We start from the raw sequence: 16198 nt of genomic DNA, 5'->3' as shown, positions 1-16198 counted from the left end.
CTTATGTCAAATCATTCCCTGTGGTCAGCAGTGTGCTTTGGCAGATGTACTGCTTTTTATTTTAAGAGAATAATTATGTTTTGAGACAATCAGAGCTACCCTGGGCTGTCCTATAAATGTAGCTAGGTAATCTATAGTATCACAGAGGATGTGACTGAATCCTCCAAACTGCTGGATAAGCCAGCAATATAGACAGGCCTATACAAATTTACATATGTCTACACTCATATAAACACTGTCCAGATAAAGATACAGAACCTTTCCATTATCTCAGTAGGACCTCCCATGACTTTTCCCAGTCAATACCATCACATTCTCCCAAGAAATTTATATTCTGGCTTTTATTGCCATCATTAGTTTTACCTGTCCTTAAACTTTATATAGATTGGATTAATGCAACAGCACTCTTTTTTTTTTTTTTTTTTTTTGGTTTTCTTTGCTCAATGTAAGATCTGCCAGATATGTCTATTGTGTATGTAGCAACATTTCCTCCTTACCAATGCTGTGTAGTAACCTATTATATGAATATTCTATAATATACTTATACATTTTTTTGGTTGATGAACATTAGGCTGTTTCTAATTTGTGGCCATTATAAGTAAAGTTACTATGTTATGTTCAATTGATTTTTAAAAAGTGTGCCAAGACAATACAATGGGAGAAGAATAGGCTTTCAAAAGAAAGAGAGAGCAGAGAGAGAGAGAGAGAGAGAGAGAGAGAAGAGAGAAAGAAAAAAAGAAAGAAATTGAGACAACAGGCTATTCAAATTTTAAAAAACATCAAATTGGACCCTTATGGCACACCATATACAAAATTAACTAAAAATGGAACACATCCCTAAATGTAAAAGATGAAACTATAGAATTCCCATAAGAGTTTTCTTATAAGAAACCAAAAATATTTATGCTTTTTAGATTTTTTTCTTATAGAAAAATATAGGTGTAAATCTTTGTGATCTTGGATTAGGCAATGCTTTTTATTTATATTATTTTAGGTACAACACCGAAAGCACAAACAACAAAAGAATAAAGTAGATAAATTATACTTAATCAAAATTTAAAACTTTTACACTTCCAAGGTCACTCTCAAGAAAATAAAGACAACCCACAAAACAGGAGAGAAAAACTGTAAATCATAGACATTTGATAACAGACTTATATGTAGAATATATAGAGAAATTTTATAACTCAACAATGAAACGGACACATAACCCAATTAAAAATGGCCAACGTATTTGAATATACATTACTCTAAGTAGATATATAATTGGCCAATATACATGAAAGGATGCTCAACATCCTTAGCAAGGAACATGGAAATAAAAATTACAATAAAATCCCATTTTACACCTTCTAGAGTGGCTATAATAAAAAAGGGGGTGATTAAGTGTTAACAAGAATGTGGAGAAGTTGTGATCCTCATATATTTCTGGTGAGAATGTAAAGTGATTTACAGTTTGGAAAATGGTTTTGCTATTCCTCAAAATGTTAAACAGAGTTACCATGTGACCTAGAAATTCTACTTTTAGGTGTATATTCAAAAGAATTGAAAATATACATCCACACAAAAAATGTACATTAATATTCCTAGCAAAATTACTCATAATAGCCAAAAAGTAGAAACAACCCATGTCCATCAAATAATAAATAAATAAACAAAATATGATCTTTCCATATAATGAAATATTAATCAACCAGAAAAAGAAATGAAATATTTGATACATGCTACAACATGGATGATAGTAAGTGCTACTTGGGTATTCTGATTGGTTTTAACTAAAGGGACTGACAAACGGCAAAATTATTAGAGTGTCTCCTTGTTTCATCTATCTCTGTCATGTGGCAGCTCTCCCTACCCATCCACCTGTCCTGATTGACCCAAAAAATAACTTAGAAGAGTAAGAATGCAAGTAGACAGGGAAGAGGAGAAGCAATGAGGCTGACATTAATAATAATCCCCACATTAGCTCACTGTGCCCTGAATAATCAACGTTGGCCAAGTTTCTGCTGGATGTAGGGTACTCAGGCTGCTGCTGGTGCAGCTGCCTCTGGCCACAGCCTGCGGCTGCTGCTCTTCTCAACTTGCACATGCCTGTGAGGTGAAACATGCTCTCTCTATCTAGGATGGGTGGGCAGGACAGGACGACAGGGCTAAATTAAGAATTCAGGCCTTCAGGGAAGATATTTGTTTTGCCTGGGTAGTGAAGTAGGTGTGAGATTAATGAGGGTGAGGAAGACAGGGGCTGGTCCATGCTCTGCCCATTCTTCTCCTGTGAGCCTTCTCAGTTCCCCACATGCACAGGACTGGCAAAAATCAAAGTAATTTCCGAGTTTGGCCTTGAAAATAAAGCTTCTCATCTGTGCAGCATCGTCATCATTTATAGCTGTTTGGCCTGTAATCCAAATGTTGCTTTATTATTTGGTGCTTGTTCTCAGCCTTCCCTATGCTGGCCAGGCCCAAGGCCACTCCTATCCCAGATTTCTCTTGCTCATAACCTGCTTCTGATCTAGTGAACAGTTCCCCTTCTTCCTGCCTCAGTATTTGTAAAGTTTGTATTCCTCAGTATGGTGAGTGGTCCCAGGTCCAGTTCTGCCATCAGAAACATGTTCCTCCCCAGTGGTGGACTCAAGGACCCCATTCATACTGTGAGGATTTGGTCAATCTCCTTGACAAGTGGTTCTCAGTATAGGCTTCACATTAAGGGTTTCAAAAATAGTGATACTTGGGTCCTATCCCCAAGATTCTGAGGTAATTAGTCAGAGGTGTAACCTGAATCTTTGGAATTTCAAATTTTAGGTTATTCTCATGTGCAGTGAACTTTGAAAATCACTGTTTTAGGGGTTCTTTTTCTGGCTCTTGTCTATTTTGCCTGAATATGAGGTACAGTCAAAAAAAGTTTTTTTCTGTTCCCTGCATTCAGAGGGAACTTGGTAAAGAAGTAACGTGGGCCTATCCATTCTTCTTTTTCTAGAAAGAATGGGCGATAAAGATAAAGGGACTGAGGGCAGAGTGGTTCTTCTAAAACATGTTAGATCATGTCATTTCCAGCCTCAAAATTTGTCACTGGCTCTCCGCCTCACACAATATAACAAAAGATCTTATAATTACCAATGAGGCCTTATATGATCTGCCTACCTCCCCTTAACCCATTACCTCTTTGACCCCATGAACTATACTACTCTTCCTTTTATTCTCTTAACTTCAGCCACTCTGGCCTTGTTGCTATTCCTCAGATTGACCAGGAATGCTCTCACCTCAAGGCTTTCACAGCTGCTGTTTTCTCAGCTAGGCATGTTTTCCCCCAGATATCCACATGACTACCTCCCTCATCTTCCTCAGTTCTTTGTTTTTATACCATTGTCTTAGTGAGGCTTCTCTAACCACTCTTTCAAAATTGCAGCTCCCCTCCATATTCCCTATCCCCTTTTCCTGTTTCATTCTTCTCAACAGCAATTATAACCATGTGTCATGATATATATCATATTTACTTCTTTATTGCCTGTTCCTCCCCCAACTAGAATGTATTGTTCACTAGTTGAACCCTCGTGCTTAAAACAGTGCCTGGCACATAATAGGCACTAAATAAATATTTGTTGGATGAGTAGATGGTAAAAATGTACAAAATACAGGTAACAGTCTTCTGCCTCAATAAATGGTTTCGCAGTTTTTAAAGAGTTTCACATCAGTTAGCTCAATGGATACTTAAAATAATCCTAAGAATAAGCCAGGGATTATTAGCACCAATTAGCAGATTTTGAAAACAAAAAACAAAAACAAAAAACAAGTTCAAAGAGAAAATATTCCCCTAAATTTATTTATTTTTGCAATTTTTATTGACTTATTTTTGTTACATATGTTTCTTTCCCCCCCAGATACCTTCCTCCACATCACCCCCCCCAGCATTGTTGTCTATGTCCATTGGTGATGCACACATGCATAAAATTTATTTAATTAGTAAGAAACAAAACCAGAACTCACAGGTAATTTAAGATTCATTCATTTTATTGTGATTTCCAAGGTATTAGTGAACCCTAAAATACAGAATAGAGGTGCTCATAACCTGTCACTTAGTTTTAATTTTTTCATCAGTAACATTTTAGGTTGGAAAAAAAGTATTTTCTGAACATTAACCTGCCTATGCTTTAACTAATGCCCATACAGAGTTATTGCACAAGCCTTAAGAATTAAAGGACAGCAGCCTGGTACTGGCACAAGAACAGGCAGATAGATCAATGGAATAGAATAGAGAACCCAGAAATTGACCCAAGAAAATATGCTCAATTAATATTTGACAAAGGTGGCAAGAGCATACAATGGAGTCAAGACAGTTTCTTCAATAAATGGTGTTGTGAAAATTGGACAGCTACTTGCAAAAAAATGAAGCTAGAACACCAACTTACACCATACACAAGAATAAACTCAAAATGGATAAAAGACTTAAATGTAATTCGTGAATCCATAAAAATTTTAGAAGAAAATATAGGCAACAAAATCTCAGACATCATATGCAGCAGAATTTTCACTGATAGATCACTTACGGCAACAGAAACAAAGGAAAAAATGAACACATGGGACTACATCAAACTCAAAAGCTTCTGCACAGCAAAAGAAATAACCATCAAAACAGAAAGGAATCCTACTATATGGGAGACCATAATTGCCAATGATGCCTCAGACAAGGGGTTAATTTCCAAAATATATAGAGTGCTCATACTGCTCAACAAAAGGAAGACAAAGAACCCAATAAAAAATGGGCAGAGGACCTAAATAGACACCTCTCCAAAAAGGGCCAAGAGACATATGAAGAAATGCTCAACATCAGTAATCATCAGAGAGATACAAATTAAAACAACTATAAGGTATCACCTCACACTTGTCAGAATGGTCGCCATCAACAAATCATCAAACAACAAGTATTGGTGACGGTGTGGAAAAAAAGGGACTCTAGTAACTGCTGGTGGGAATGCAGCCTGGTGCAGCCACTGTGGAAAACACTATGGTATTACTTCAAAAAGTTAAAAATTGAACTTTCATTTGACCCAGTGATCCCACTTCTAGGAATATACCTTAAGAAACCTGAAACACCAATCAGAAAGAATATATGTACCCTCTATGTTCACAGCAGCACCATTTACAATAGCTAAGATCTGGAAACAACCCAAATGTCCATCAATAGATGAGTAGATTAAAAAGCTGTGGTACATGTACACAATGGAATACTATGCAGCTGTGAAAAAGAAAGATCTCTTATCCTTTGAGATGGCATGGAGGGACCTGGAGAATATTATGCTAAGCAAAACAAGCCAAGAAGAAAAAGACAAATACCACATGATCTCACTTATTTGTGGAATATAATGAACAAACTGCTGAACAAAATGAACCCAGAGACATAGAGGTGGGGTACAGGCTGACAAGCCTCAGAGGAGGGAGGGTTGAGGGGGGAAGAGATAAGCCACAGAACTTACATGCATGTATGCATGACCAATGCACATAGACAACAAAGCTGGGGATAGGGGTGGTGGGGGAAGGGGAGGAGGGTGTCAATGGGGAAAAAATGAGAAACATCTATAACAAAAACAAATTTAAAAAAATTAAAGGCTGGGAAAAAGGTGGTAGCAATAGATATAGAAAGGATGGGATGATGGGAGATCAGTCCTTTCAAAGAAAGTCAGTAGGACCTTTCCAAGGGAAAGACATCAGTCAGAGAAGATTCTAAGGGTTTTTGCCTGGAAAACCTCAGTGCCATGAAAAGTGTGAAAGAGAAGTTGCTTGTTAAAAGAAAAGACAACATGCTCAGTTTTTCAAATTACTTTAAATATGTAGAGTTGGAGGGGACAGGAAGCTGTTAGTGATGGTACCTAGCAGGTAATTAAAATACATAGAACATATGTTAGGGCTAGAGATAAGTCAAATGCATTAAAAGACCAGGTCATGGATGTACATCAGAATCATCTGGGGGACTTTAAAATAATACCTTTATCCTAGATCAATTAAATTAAAACCTCTAGGAGGTTGAGAACCACTGGCCTAAAGCAGTGATTTTTAACCTTTTTTACCTCATGGCACACATAAACTAATTAATAAAATTTTGTGGCACACCAAAAAATATATCATATTTTTTGCTGAGCTGACATAAAAAACAAGTATAATTTTGATTCATTCACATTGGATGACTATTGTTGTGTTGGATGTTGTCATTTTTTAAAAAATTGACAATCTAAGGGAAAAGAGGTCAGTGCTCCTGACTAAATAGTCAGGTACTGCATGTTTAAAAAATTCTTGTGGTACACTGCCTGAAAATCACTTGCCTAGAGCAAAGAAAAATGTCAAGAACAAAAATGGAGAGACATCCATATTTGAAGCTAGAAGAAGGATAGCCAGTAGCAACCTAGAAGAGGAACCCAGGAAAGAAAGAATAGAACTTGAATAGGGTAATATAGGACAATGTTTTAAGAATTAAAAGGTGAGGCCCATCTGAGTCTCCCAAGGCGAGTGTTACCTCACACTTATGTTAGAGTGGGAGGCCGACACTGGAAGCACATTTCTTCACTTCTTGGCTTCTGGTTCAAGATGGCAGCATATGAAGACCTTAAACTCACCTCTTCCCAGGAAAACATTAAATTTACACTTACACACAGAGAGAGACAGAGACAGGTCTCCCTGCAGCCTGTTCCAGCTCTAGTTTCCAGTTGAGTGACTTGTCCCCAACACGCCCCTCAATTTGCACTGCTCTAGTTAAGCTGCCACCCAGGTGTGGCTTGTTTTTGGGACTTCCTGCAAACCAAACCCATTTCAGTTACAGCCCCAGCAGCTTACTTATGGGAATTCCTACAGCTCGCACCTGCTTCAGCTTTGGCTCCAGGTCCCAGTGTGACTTGTCCCTGGGACTACCCAAGGTCTGAGCCCACTCCAGCTCCAGGTCCTGGTAAGCCTTGGCTCCCTCTGCTTCCAGGACTCCCTGTGGCCCATGCACACTCCAGATGGCCTGCCAAAGACACCTGGCACACACAGTCTGCAAAGGGGTAGCTTCTATACAAGATGATTCCTCCAAGACCAGGAGAGACTGCTGTTTTACTTACTTTATAGAAACAAACACAAAGAGACAGCCCAAATGAGCAGACAGAAAAATATATTCCAAATGAAAGACCAGGACAAATCCCCCAGAAAAAGAACTAAATTAAACTGACAAAAGCAATCTATCAGATAAAGAGATCAAAATACTGGTTATAAGGAGGCTCAATGATCTCAATGAGAACTTCAACGAAGAGATAGGAAACATATAAGAGGCCATAGGAAACATAAAAAAGAACCAGTCAATGCCCTGGCCAGTTTGGCTCAGCAGTTAGAGCGTCAGCCTGCGGTCCAGAGAGATCTGGGTTTGGTTCCCACTAAGGGCACATATCTTGGTTGCAGCTTGTCCCTGGCCCTGGTTGTGTCGTGCGGGTGGCAACCACTTGATGTGTCCCTTTCACGCCTATGTCTCTCTCTCTCTTTCTCTCCCTCCCACTCTATCTGACCAAAAAATAGAAAAATGTCCTCGGGTGAGGATAAAAAAAAAGAACCAGTCAGAAATGGGGAATACAATAACTGAAATGAAGAATATATTAGATGGAATCAACAGCAGATTAGATGAAGCTATTTCGAAGACAAGGTAGCAGAAAACACCCAATTGGAACATCAAAAAGAAAAAAAGGATTTAAAAATGAGGATAGTTTAAGGAACCTCTGGAACAATATCAAGAGTAACAATGTTAGAATCTTAGGGGTCCCAGAGGGAGAAAAGAGAGAGGGAAAGAGATAGAAAACTTATTTAAAGAAATAATGGCTGAAAACTTCCCCAACCTGGTGAAGGAAACAGACATCCAGGTCCAGGAAGTGCAGACAGTCCCAAACAAGATGAACCTAAAGAAGACCACACCAAGATATATCATAATTAAACTGCCAAAAGTCAAATCAACAAGGATTTTTTTTTTTTACTTCCAAGTTGGAAACAAACAGAAACAAATAAACTTAACTATATACCAAAGGGATAACAACCATATTAAAAGTAGGAATCCGAGTAACATTTTTAGCTACAGTACTTTCACTCCTCTCAGTCTGAAGATAAAAGGACCAAAAGAACTGCAAAGAAAACTTAAATGACTTAATAGGTTAGTAGGTTTATTGTTAATAGTGGTGTGGGCATAGCAATTCTAAAACAAGTTTACATGTATTGTAGAATTGAGCAAAGGAGTAAATATATTGATTTTGTTAGGAGCCAGATTTCTTGCAGTGAGAGGAAGGAGCTACAAATATAAAATGGTAAAAGGCAAGAATTATATGAAATGGCTATTTTCCCCAGTATTTCCAGTGGGAGAACATGAGCAATGACACCTCAGTGGCAATAAGCACACCTAGCTTCCAGATCTCAGGTTCTAATATTGGTCCCCACTAAAAAAAAATCAGGGGTCCTTAGCAAAATGGTTGAGTCCAGGGCTTGGGCTAGGAGAGTGAACCCTGAGAATGACAAGCAAGGAAGAAAGCCTGAAGGAACTCCCACTGCCCAAATCTGGGACAATCTGAGCATCAAAATAAGTAGTGAGCCCTGGCCGGTTTGGCTCAGCAGTTAGAGCATCAGCCTGAGGTCCCGAGAGACCCGGATTCGGTTCCTGCTAAGGGCATGTACCTCGGTTGCAGTTTGTCCCCGGCCCTGGTCGGTCGTGTGGGTGGCAGCCACTCGATGTGTCCCTTTCACATCGATGTTTCTCTCTCTCTCTCTCTGTTCCTCTCTCTCCCTCCCACTCTACCTGAACAAAAAATGGAAAAATGTCCTCGGGTGAGGATAAAAAAAAATAATAAAAAATAAGTAGTGATAGTAATGGTTTATAACCCATTGAATAAAATCAGAATTTATGGATTCATATCGACAGAAATAAATAAATAAAAGAGAAAGAAAGGTCCTTACAGTAAAATGTTAAATAATTAATTCAGAAAGAATGATATAGTTTAAAAAATCACTACCTGGCAATTATTACACTAATTTGACTCAAACAAGAGCCATCAATTACTATAATAAACAGGATATTCACATAATTTCAAGTAATATCCCCAAAAGTTATTTATTTATTACAAAGGGGAAAATAGTAACTTTATAGCAGAAAAATTTGGAGGACATGTCCAGGACTTGGCGATTGAAGTTAACACCGGTATGGGAACAGATCACAATTTCCTGCCACCTGATAGGATCAATGAGAAGAACATAGCATCACTTCTGGGGTATTTCTGCCATCTTTGCATAACCTGAATCTAATATAATCAGACAAATCCAACATGAAAGACATTCTAAAAAATAACTGAGCCCATCTCTTCAAAATGTCAAAGTTGAGAGGACAAAGAAAGACTAAGACTGGTCTAGATGAAGGAAGGCTAAAGAGACATGACAGCTGAAATGCAACATGTGATCCTGGATTAGACCCTGAACCTGAAAAATTCTTACTACAGAGGACAAGAAGGACAATGGGTAAAATCTGAATAATGTCTGTGCGTTGGATAGCAGTGTTTTATCAATGTGAATTTCCTGATTTTGGCATATTTGCATTGTGGTTATATAGAGAACTTCCTTGATTGAAAAAAGAATTAAGGGGTGAGCAACACTCTCAGTTGTGGGTACAGGGAGGTGGAGGAGCATCAGGACTGGGGATTCATTATTTTGATTTTATTTTTGTAGGCATGTGATGTTCAAGTATATTATATGTAGATGGAATAGAAACAATTCAGAAACTACAGATAGTTATTACAGTTTATAACAAGCTTTTTTTCCCATTTCCAAAGTAGCTGAAAAATTTCAATTGATAGTGATAGCAACATCTGCTCCAGTAATGCCAGGCTTAATATATCAACAGAGGAGAATGAAGGGAGTTGTGCAAAATTAAAGAAGCTTCACCTATTTACTCTGTCCTTTATTTGAGTGTACAGAGCAACAAATAATGATAAAAATGTTGGGATAGAAAAAGAAAAAAAATCTTATTAAAAACTCTTGTCACTGTATAGATGCAATTAATAACCAATTGAACTGGGCCATTTCCATTCAGCCAAAAGCAAATGCTAACCATATGAGCTAAATTCTTTCTTCTTCAAAACATGTGTGAGCACACACATTCCCAACAAATTAAGTACAAACCTAAAAAGACAAACATAACTTAAAAGACTCTAAATTGAGGAGGACAAAGAGCTAAAAAGTGTATAAATATTTGGTTAGTGTCTGGCAATGAGTGAGGAATAATTGTGAAAGGGAGGAGAAAAAACACTGTGTAGCCAAGACTATTGCAATATAATTAATGAAAGCAAACTTTGGGCTGAATATGATGGGAAAATATCCTTTTAATGATTGCTGAAACAGTCTTCCCAAGTGGGAGCAAAGGCATAGAAACTCCCCTGGATGATGTTCAAGGGAAAAATGAGATAATGTATGTGAGAGTGCTCTGGAAACTCTGGGTTGTGCTACACATGTAAGGGGTTGCTATGCTTGTGGTTAGTATCCCACCCAGAGCTGGGGAATAAAGGACGTTGGAGACAAGCCACAAGCCAGATGAGCACCCAGCTAATATCTGGAGCCCTTGCTTTGCTTTTCTGTGGAGCTAGCCAAAGTGATTCACTTATTCATGTGCCAACCATGGCAAGATACCATGAAATTGTGGTATCATCAAAAATTAGTTATCCCACCAGCAGCACTAGTGGTGGACATCAATTGACATCCCAAGATGGTGATGTTTTTGGCTAACTTGTCCCATCTGAAAATTGAATGCATGGTATGATTGTTCTTTTGCAGGGCTGGGGACTGGATAAAACTCAGTCATGTGCACTAATTTCTGACTTCTATTAAAGTTTTTTTGGTCTTGCCCCACATTCTCTCCATCCTATCCAATTTACTAAGCAATCTGGAATAGCTGCATCTCTTTGAAGATGTCAATTAGAACAGTGCCTTTCCTCCCTTAGCAATCTAAATTCTATCAAGTACATTTTCCCTTCTTCATAGGCCAAGAAATAGAATATGCTAAAGAAGCAGACATATAAATGGATGGGCATTTGCAGGCTTAGCTCAGGACCATTTATTCTTTTGTAATTGGAGAATCAGTCCATAGAATGAAGCCTGACTATATATGATGGGATACTGATACTAAAATATTCCTTGCGTTTTTTTTTGTTTTGTTTTGTTTTTTGTTTTTTTTTAGGATGCCTAAGAATAAAAATAAAAAGGTATAAGACCTGGCAGGGTAGTGAGGGAAAGATGAAACTGATGTAATAAGAAGCTTATGATCTCATATGTAAATGCACATTCTGTAAGACAATTGACAGAATCCTACAATCTTGGAGTTAGAAGGGAGTTTAAAACACATCTTAGTCCCAGCTTTCTGTTGTCCAATAAAAAATACCACCCAGCTCTACTTGATCTCTTTCAGTAACAGCCACATCAGAACTCACAAGACAGCACATTTCATTATGGTTTATTTTTTCTTTCTCTTCGGGAACTGGTTAAAACTTTAAACCATCAGATAATTCGAAACATATTGTCATGGAATCACAAAAAGATTCTTCAAGATAACCTAATCATATTCCCTGATAATCCCAATGAGAAAACTGAGGCGCAGAGAAGGGCTAGAATTTTCCCAAAGTAACATAGTTGGTCAGTGGCAAAGTCAGGACTAGAGTACAAGTCTCCACAATCACAGCCCAGAGGCTTGTCTATTTCTCATAATTAAAGAGAGGGGTAGGCCCAAGTTCAGGACTGATTGGTTACTCAGTGAGTATATTACTAAGGCTCTAGCTTCTCTCTCTCCTTTGTCTGTACATCCAAAGCCTAGTCTTGGCTTATTTCACCCTCAACAGGAACAATTCCAAAGGGTGAGCTGGGTCAGGAGAGGTGGCCCATGGAAGGAAATGGCTTATCCACTCCCTTTGGCTTATCCACATGGTGACTAACTACATCCTAAAAGTGAAAACATCTTACTCTTTGATTCCACCATATATGTTACTTGACAATTCCTTTATTTTTGAGAATACTGTGATGTATTTGGGGGTACTTGAGAGATATTATAATTGTAGTCACCCTGAGATAGGAAGAATGGCTATCTTACAGGCAAAAAGAAAACAAAAAAATAAACACTTGGCAAGAACCTTTTATTCTAGTCACTGCATTAGGACTTTGTGACAAGAGGAAAAACCAGAGATGAATAAAGGATCTTCTTTACCTTTAGGAAATCACAGTCTTGTCAGAAAACATGTACAGTCAATTCTAATCCAAGACAAACTTTAGCCATCCTTATATCTCACATGAGCACATAATAATATTCCTTCCATTTTACAGACATGGTAAAACTGACTTACACCCCTTTTGTTAAGAACATAATTGGAGAACTGATGAATGGGGCCAGTTTCCAGAATGAAAGCGGAGAAAAATTGCTTCCCTCTTAATATGAAGCTTCAGCTCTGAAGAATGACTACAAACTACATCTCCCTCTCTGCAAGAGCCATTCAGGTGGAGCAGCGGAAGAACACATCTAAAGTAGGCAAAGTAATGTTTTTTGGCTTGGTTTGTGTTCCCAAATAGAGAGTTATTGCTTGACTCCTCTGGGAATACAGACTTTTGTCCCTGTTAAATAGCTTCTCTAAATGAGTTCCTTCAAAGAAGAAAAATTTAGTTTAAGATAATTAGAGGATCCCTTCTCTACTGCAAAAGTTAGCCCAATTGCCCAGCTTGTACCTTAAACTCAAAGAGACATAAAAAATGAAATAAATAAATAAACAAACACTGATCTGGGAGTAAGAAAAATATGGTTTCCAGTTTTGGCTCAGGCACTGACTAAACAATCTCTAGCAAGTTTTATTTTTCTCCAGGCCTGTTTGGCCACTGGTAAAATTAAGACAAAAACACTCGCACCTTCCTGAGCTGGGTGAAGAGTCAGTTGGATGATGGATTTGAAATAAACTGGCACATAGTAGGAACTTAAGAAATAGTATATTACGCACACACACACAAAAAAAGAAATACTATATTACAAAGCAACTTGTCATACTCACCCATCCTGTTCCTTTTGCAATGTTTCCCATCATTTTGAAATCATGACCATTGCCCCAATTTATATAGCTCAAAACTTCAGAGTCTTACTTGATTTGACAACAAGCCATATATGAGAAATGGTGGGAGAGCTGGGCTATTTGACCTGGGAATAGAGGATGCAGGAAGATCTGGTCTCTGGTCTTCAGATCTCTAAAGAACTGTCATGAGTGGTCCCAGCGAGAATGATAAGGGTATCTGAGTAAAAGCCACAGGAAGACTGTGTTCCACTTAACAGAAGGAAGAATTTGTGAAGAGTCAAGGCTTTCCATGAAGGGAATGGATTACTTTAGAGATCATTAAGTACACTCCCTCTGGAAGTGTCCAAAGCAGAAACTATCAAGGATGTTTTAAAATGAAGTCAACTAGGGTGAAAAAATATTATGATTATTGCAAGCCTATGTGTAAGATATTGTGCCAGATACTTTACAGAGATTATCTCTTTTAATCCTCTCACCAAAACTATAACATGGGTATTACTATCCATGTATTTCAGCATAGGAAACTGAGGATCAGAGAAGTTCAGTATTTTTCACTGGGCTTACTACTGGTGTTATAAGTGGGAAGAAGGAACAGTTCTTTTGTGCATCAACCTGGTTGGCACTAAATACAGTAGTACTTCAGTATTTGTACAAAATAATCACACTCCCCACACATATTTCTAAATGCACAACGGAAATGCAAAGCTGGTTGGGAATGACAGATAAATAATATGTTTAGGATCGTAAAGAGCAGGTAAGCAGCAGACCCAGGACATAGCTGTGTGTAATTCAGAAAGTGTGTACCCTTTCTATTGCACTATCCACAGAAGTGGATGAAAGTGAGATTGCAATGCACAATCTTTCAAAGTCTAAGCCAATTCCAAAAGATTTTGATTCTCTCATTCCTTCTTTTTCAATCTCATATAATTTATCATCTTCTAAATTTGCTAGATTCAAGTTTTGTAATGTCCTGCTAAATTCATTGCCTTTCTATTCTCACTGCCACCACTTCAGTTCCAGATACTGATCCCCTTTCTGCATCTGGTTTATTCACCTCTCATGTTTCCCTGTTTCAATCCAGTTGACTCACATTTACCAGACTATTCTTCCTGAAACACAGATTTGACATTTTTCTTTAACTCAGATACTTATAATGCCTTTCCACTCTGTGCTGCATCAAACAGAAAGTATATCATCGAAAATCTTCCACAGTTTGCCCCAATCTAGCCATGGCAACTTTAACTTCCATCTTTTCTCTAATTGTATTTTAAAATCCAGTTCAGACAGTGTTCTTTTCACATGCCCCGAGCTTCCCTGCCTCCAAACAGTTGTTCCTGTTGTTTTCTCTGTTTAGACTATTTTCTGTCCTATCTCCACCTGTTGAAATCCTATCTGTGCTTCATGCTCCATCTTAAATAATAATAATAGTTAACATTTATTGAGTGCTTATTTTGGTCCAGCCACTGTGCTAAGTGTGTAAAAGTATTTTACATGGATTACCTAATTTAATCCTCACAAAAAACGTGATGAAGTAAGCTCTATTATTATCTCCATTTTAGCCTACAGTAAACCAGAGTTCAGAGAAGGGGAAGTAATTCTACTTATCCGATGTCACACAAGTTTATAAATGGTGGAAATGGGATTTGAGCTCAAATAGTCGTGCCCTGGAGCCCCGAAAGGTGTTACAATTCAAAAAAAAAAAAATTTAAAAAACCCTTTCTGATTTTCTCTGGCTCAACTTGATATTACCCTAACTTGACAACCTCAAAACATTTTGACTGTACCTTTAAAGCCTATCTTGTGTTATATATTATTTTCTTATATCCATGTTGAAACTGTCAGGTGTCAGTGAGCACAGCCTATGTATCAAGCATTTCCCTGTCTCACACAGTGGTGACACAGAGTAGTGCTCAGTGCGTCTGTTGAGCTGAATTAAAGGTATGTTGGGGTGAAGGAGGAAACAAGAGAGTTATGTAGGAGAAGATACCCTCACTTTCCTGCTTTAGCTACCCTGCTTGACATGCCAACACCTGTCCAAATCAGACCCTGATGTCTTTGCTTTCTCAGACTGGTTTCTGGCGGGTCTCTTCTTGTCCCCTAGTTCTCACAGCTGCCTCAGCCTTGGCCAGTGTTTGGGGTAAGGCAGGATCAAAATATCACTGCCCTGGGTTTAGATTCCAGGAGTGAGGGATCAAGTGAAACCCAGCCGGTTGCATGAGGGGGCAGACTGAAAACCCCCAAATAGAGCCTGTGTAACTCTTTACACAAGCCCTGACTTGCTCAAGGGCCACATGGGGTGGGCTGGCAGCTCAATTTCCCTCTGGATGCTTCACATGTCTGATCCAACCCCTCCCTTCCTCCCTCCCTCCCCTAAGCTCTCAGCCTCCTTCTCTTCCTTATCTCCCAACTTCAAATGCTCAGGGTGATTGGGCACATCCAGGCATGTTCCCAGAGGCCATAGGAATCCAGTAAAAGCCTGCACAGGAAGGAACTTGCTGCCAAGGCCATCAGAGCACTATCCCAGGTCCTTGTCACCTGAAACACCACTCTCTGGATACAGATGGATGGACTGACAGATGGCCACGGGATGCTTTCCCAGCCATTCTGATTTTGTGGTGCTCAAACAGGGTAATCCTAACCTAATCCTGAATTTCCACCCCTATTTCCCACAGGTCTGAGCTGCTTTGTCATGCCAGGGGGTGTTCCCATATTTACCTTGTAAATGGATGGATTAATGAATTTTGCTCTAGCAACAGAATTCCTGGGCAAATTGTACCTTTTTTGCAGGCCAGACATCCCACCAAGACCCCAACCCTCAGCCCCCAGCCTGCATACCACACTCACAGTAGATGAAATCCGTTGCAATCAAAGCTCTTCTCTGACTCAGTTCAAGTCCACGTGTAACAACAACAGCCCAAACTCATTCTCTTTTCCTTTCATGTAACACCCACTTCTCCACCTCTGTGAGGCTCCTGAGGCAGCTATTGGACTACCCGAGTGTGTAGGCGTGGCTATGCAAAGAAGTACCGCCCCTGAGAGGGAAACTGTGGGGAGGGCGAAACTGCGGGAGGGGGGCGGCTGTAAACAGTGGCCAAGCCACTCCTATGGCAGGAACTGAAAAGCTC

At 38.9% G+C, this 16198-nt stretch overlaps 1 protein-coding gene across 2 annotated transcripts in view; it reads right to left on the bottom strand.

Annotated features, from left to right (window-relative positions):
- The window catches only part of EDA2R (ectodysplasin A2 receptor), a 38419-nt gene extending 22435 nt beyond the window's left edge, over window positions 1-15984 (bottom strand). Inside the window, exon 1 of one of the 2 annotated variants that reach the window (XM_036271363.1) lies at window positions 15918-15984. The gene's annotated coding sequence lies outside the window, so the exon portion shown is untranslated. The remainder of the gene's footprint in view (window positions 1-15917) is intronic. The other variant, XM_036271362.1, reaches the window with a different exon arrangement.
- Window positions 15985-16198: the final 214 nt, after the last annotated feature.

The sequence above is a fragment of the Molossus molossus genome, unplaced genomic scaffold, assembly GCF_014108415.1.
Source record: "Molossus molossus isolate mMolMol1 unplaced genomic scaffold, mMolMol1.p scaffold_m16_p_2, whole genome shotgun sequence".
NCBI classification, from domain to species: Eukaryota; Metazoa; Chordata; class Mammalia; order Chiroptera; family Molossidae; genus Molossus; species Molossus molossus.
This window is presented reverse-complemented; position numbering and strand designations above follow the sequence as displayed.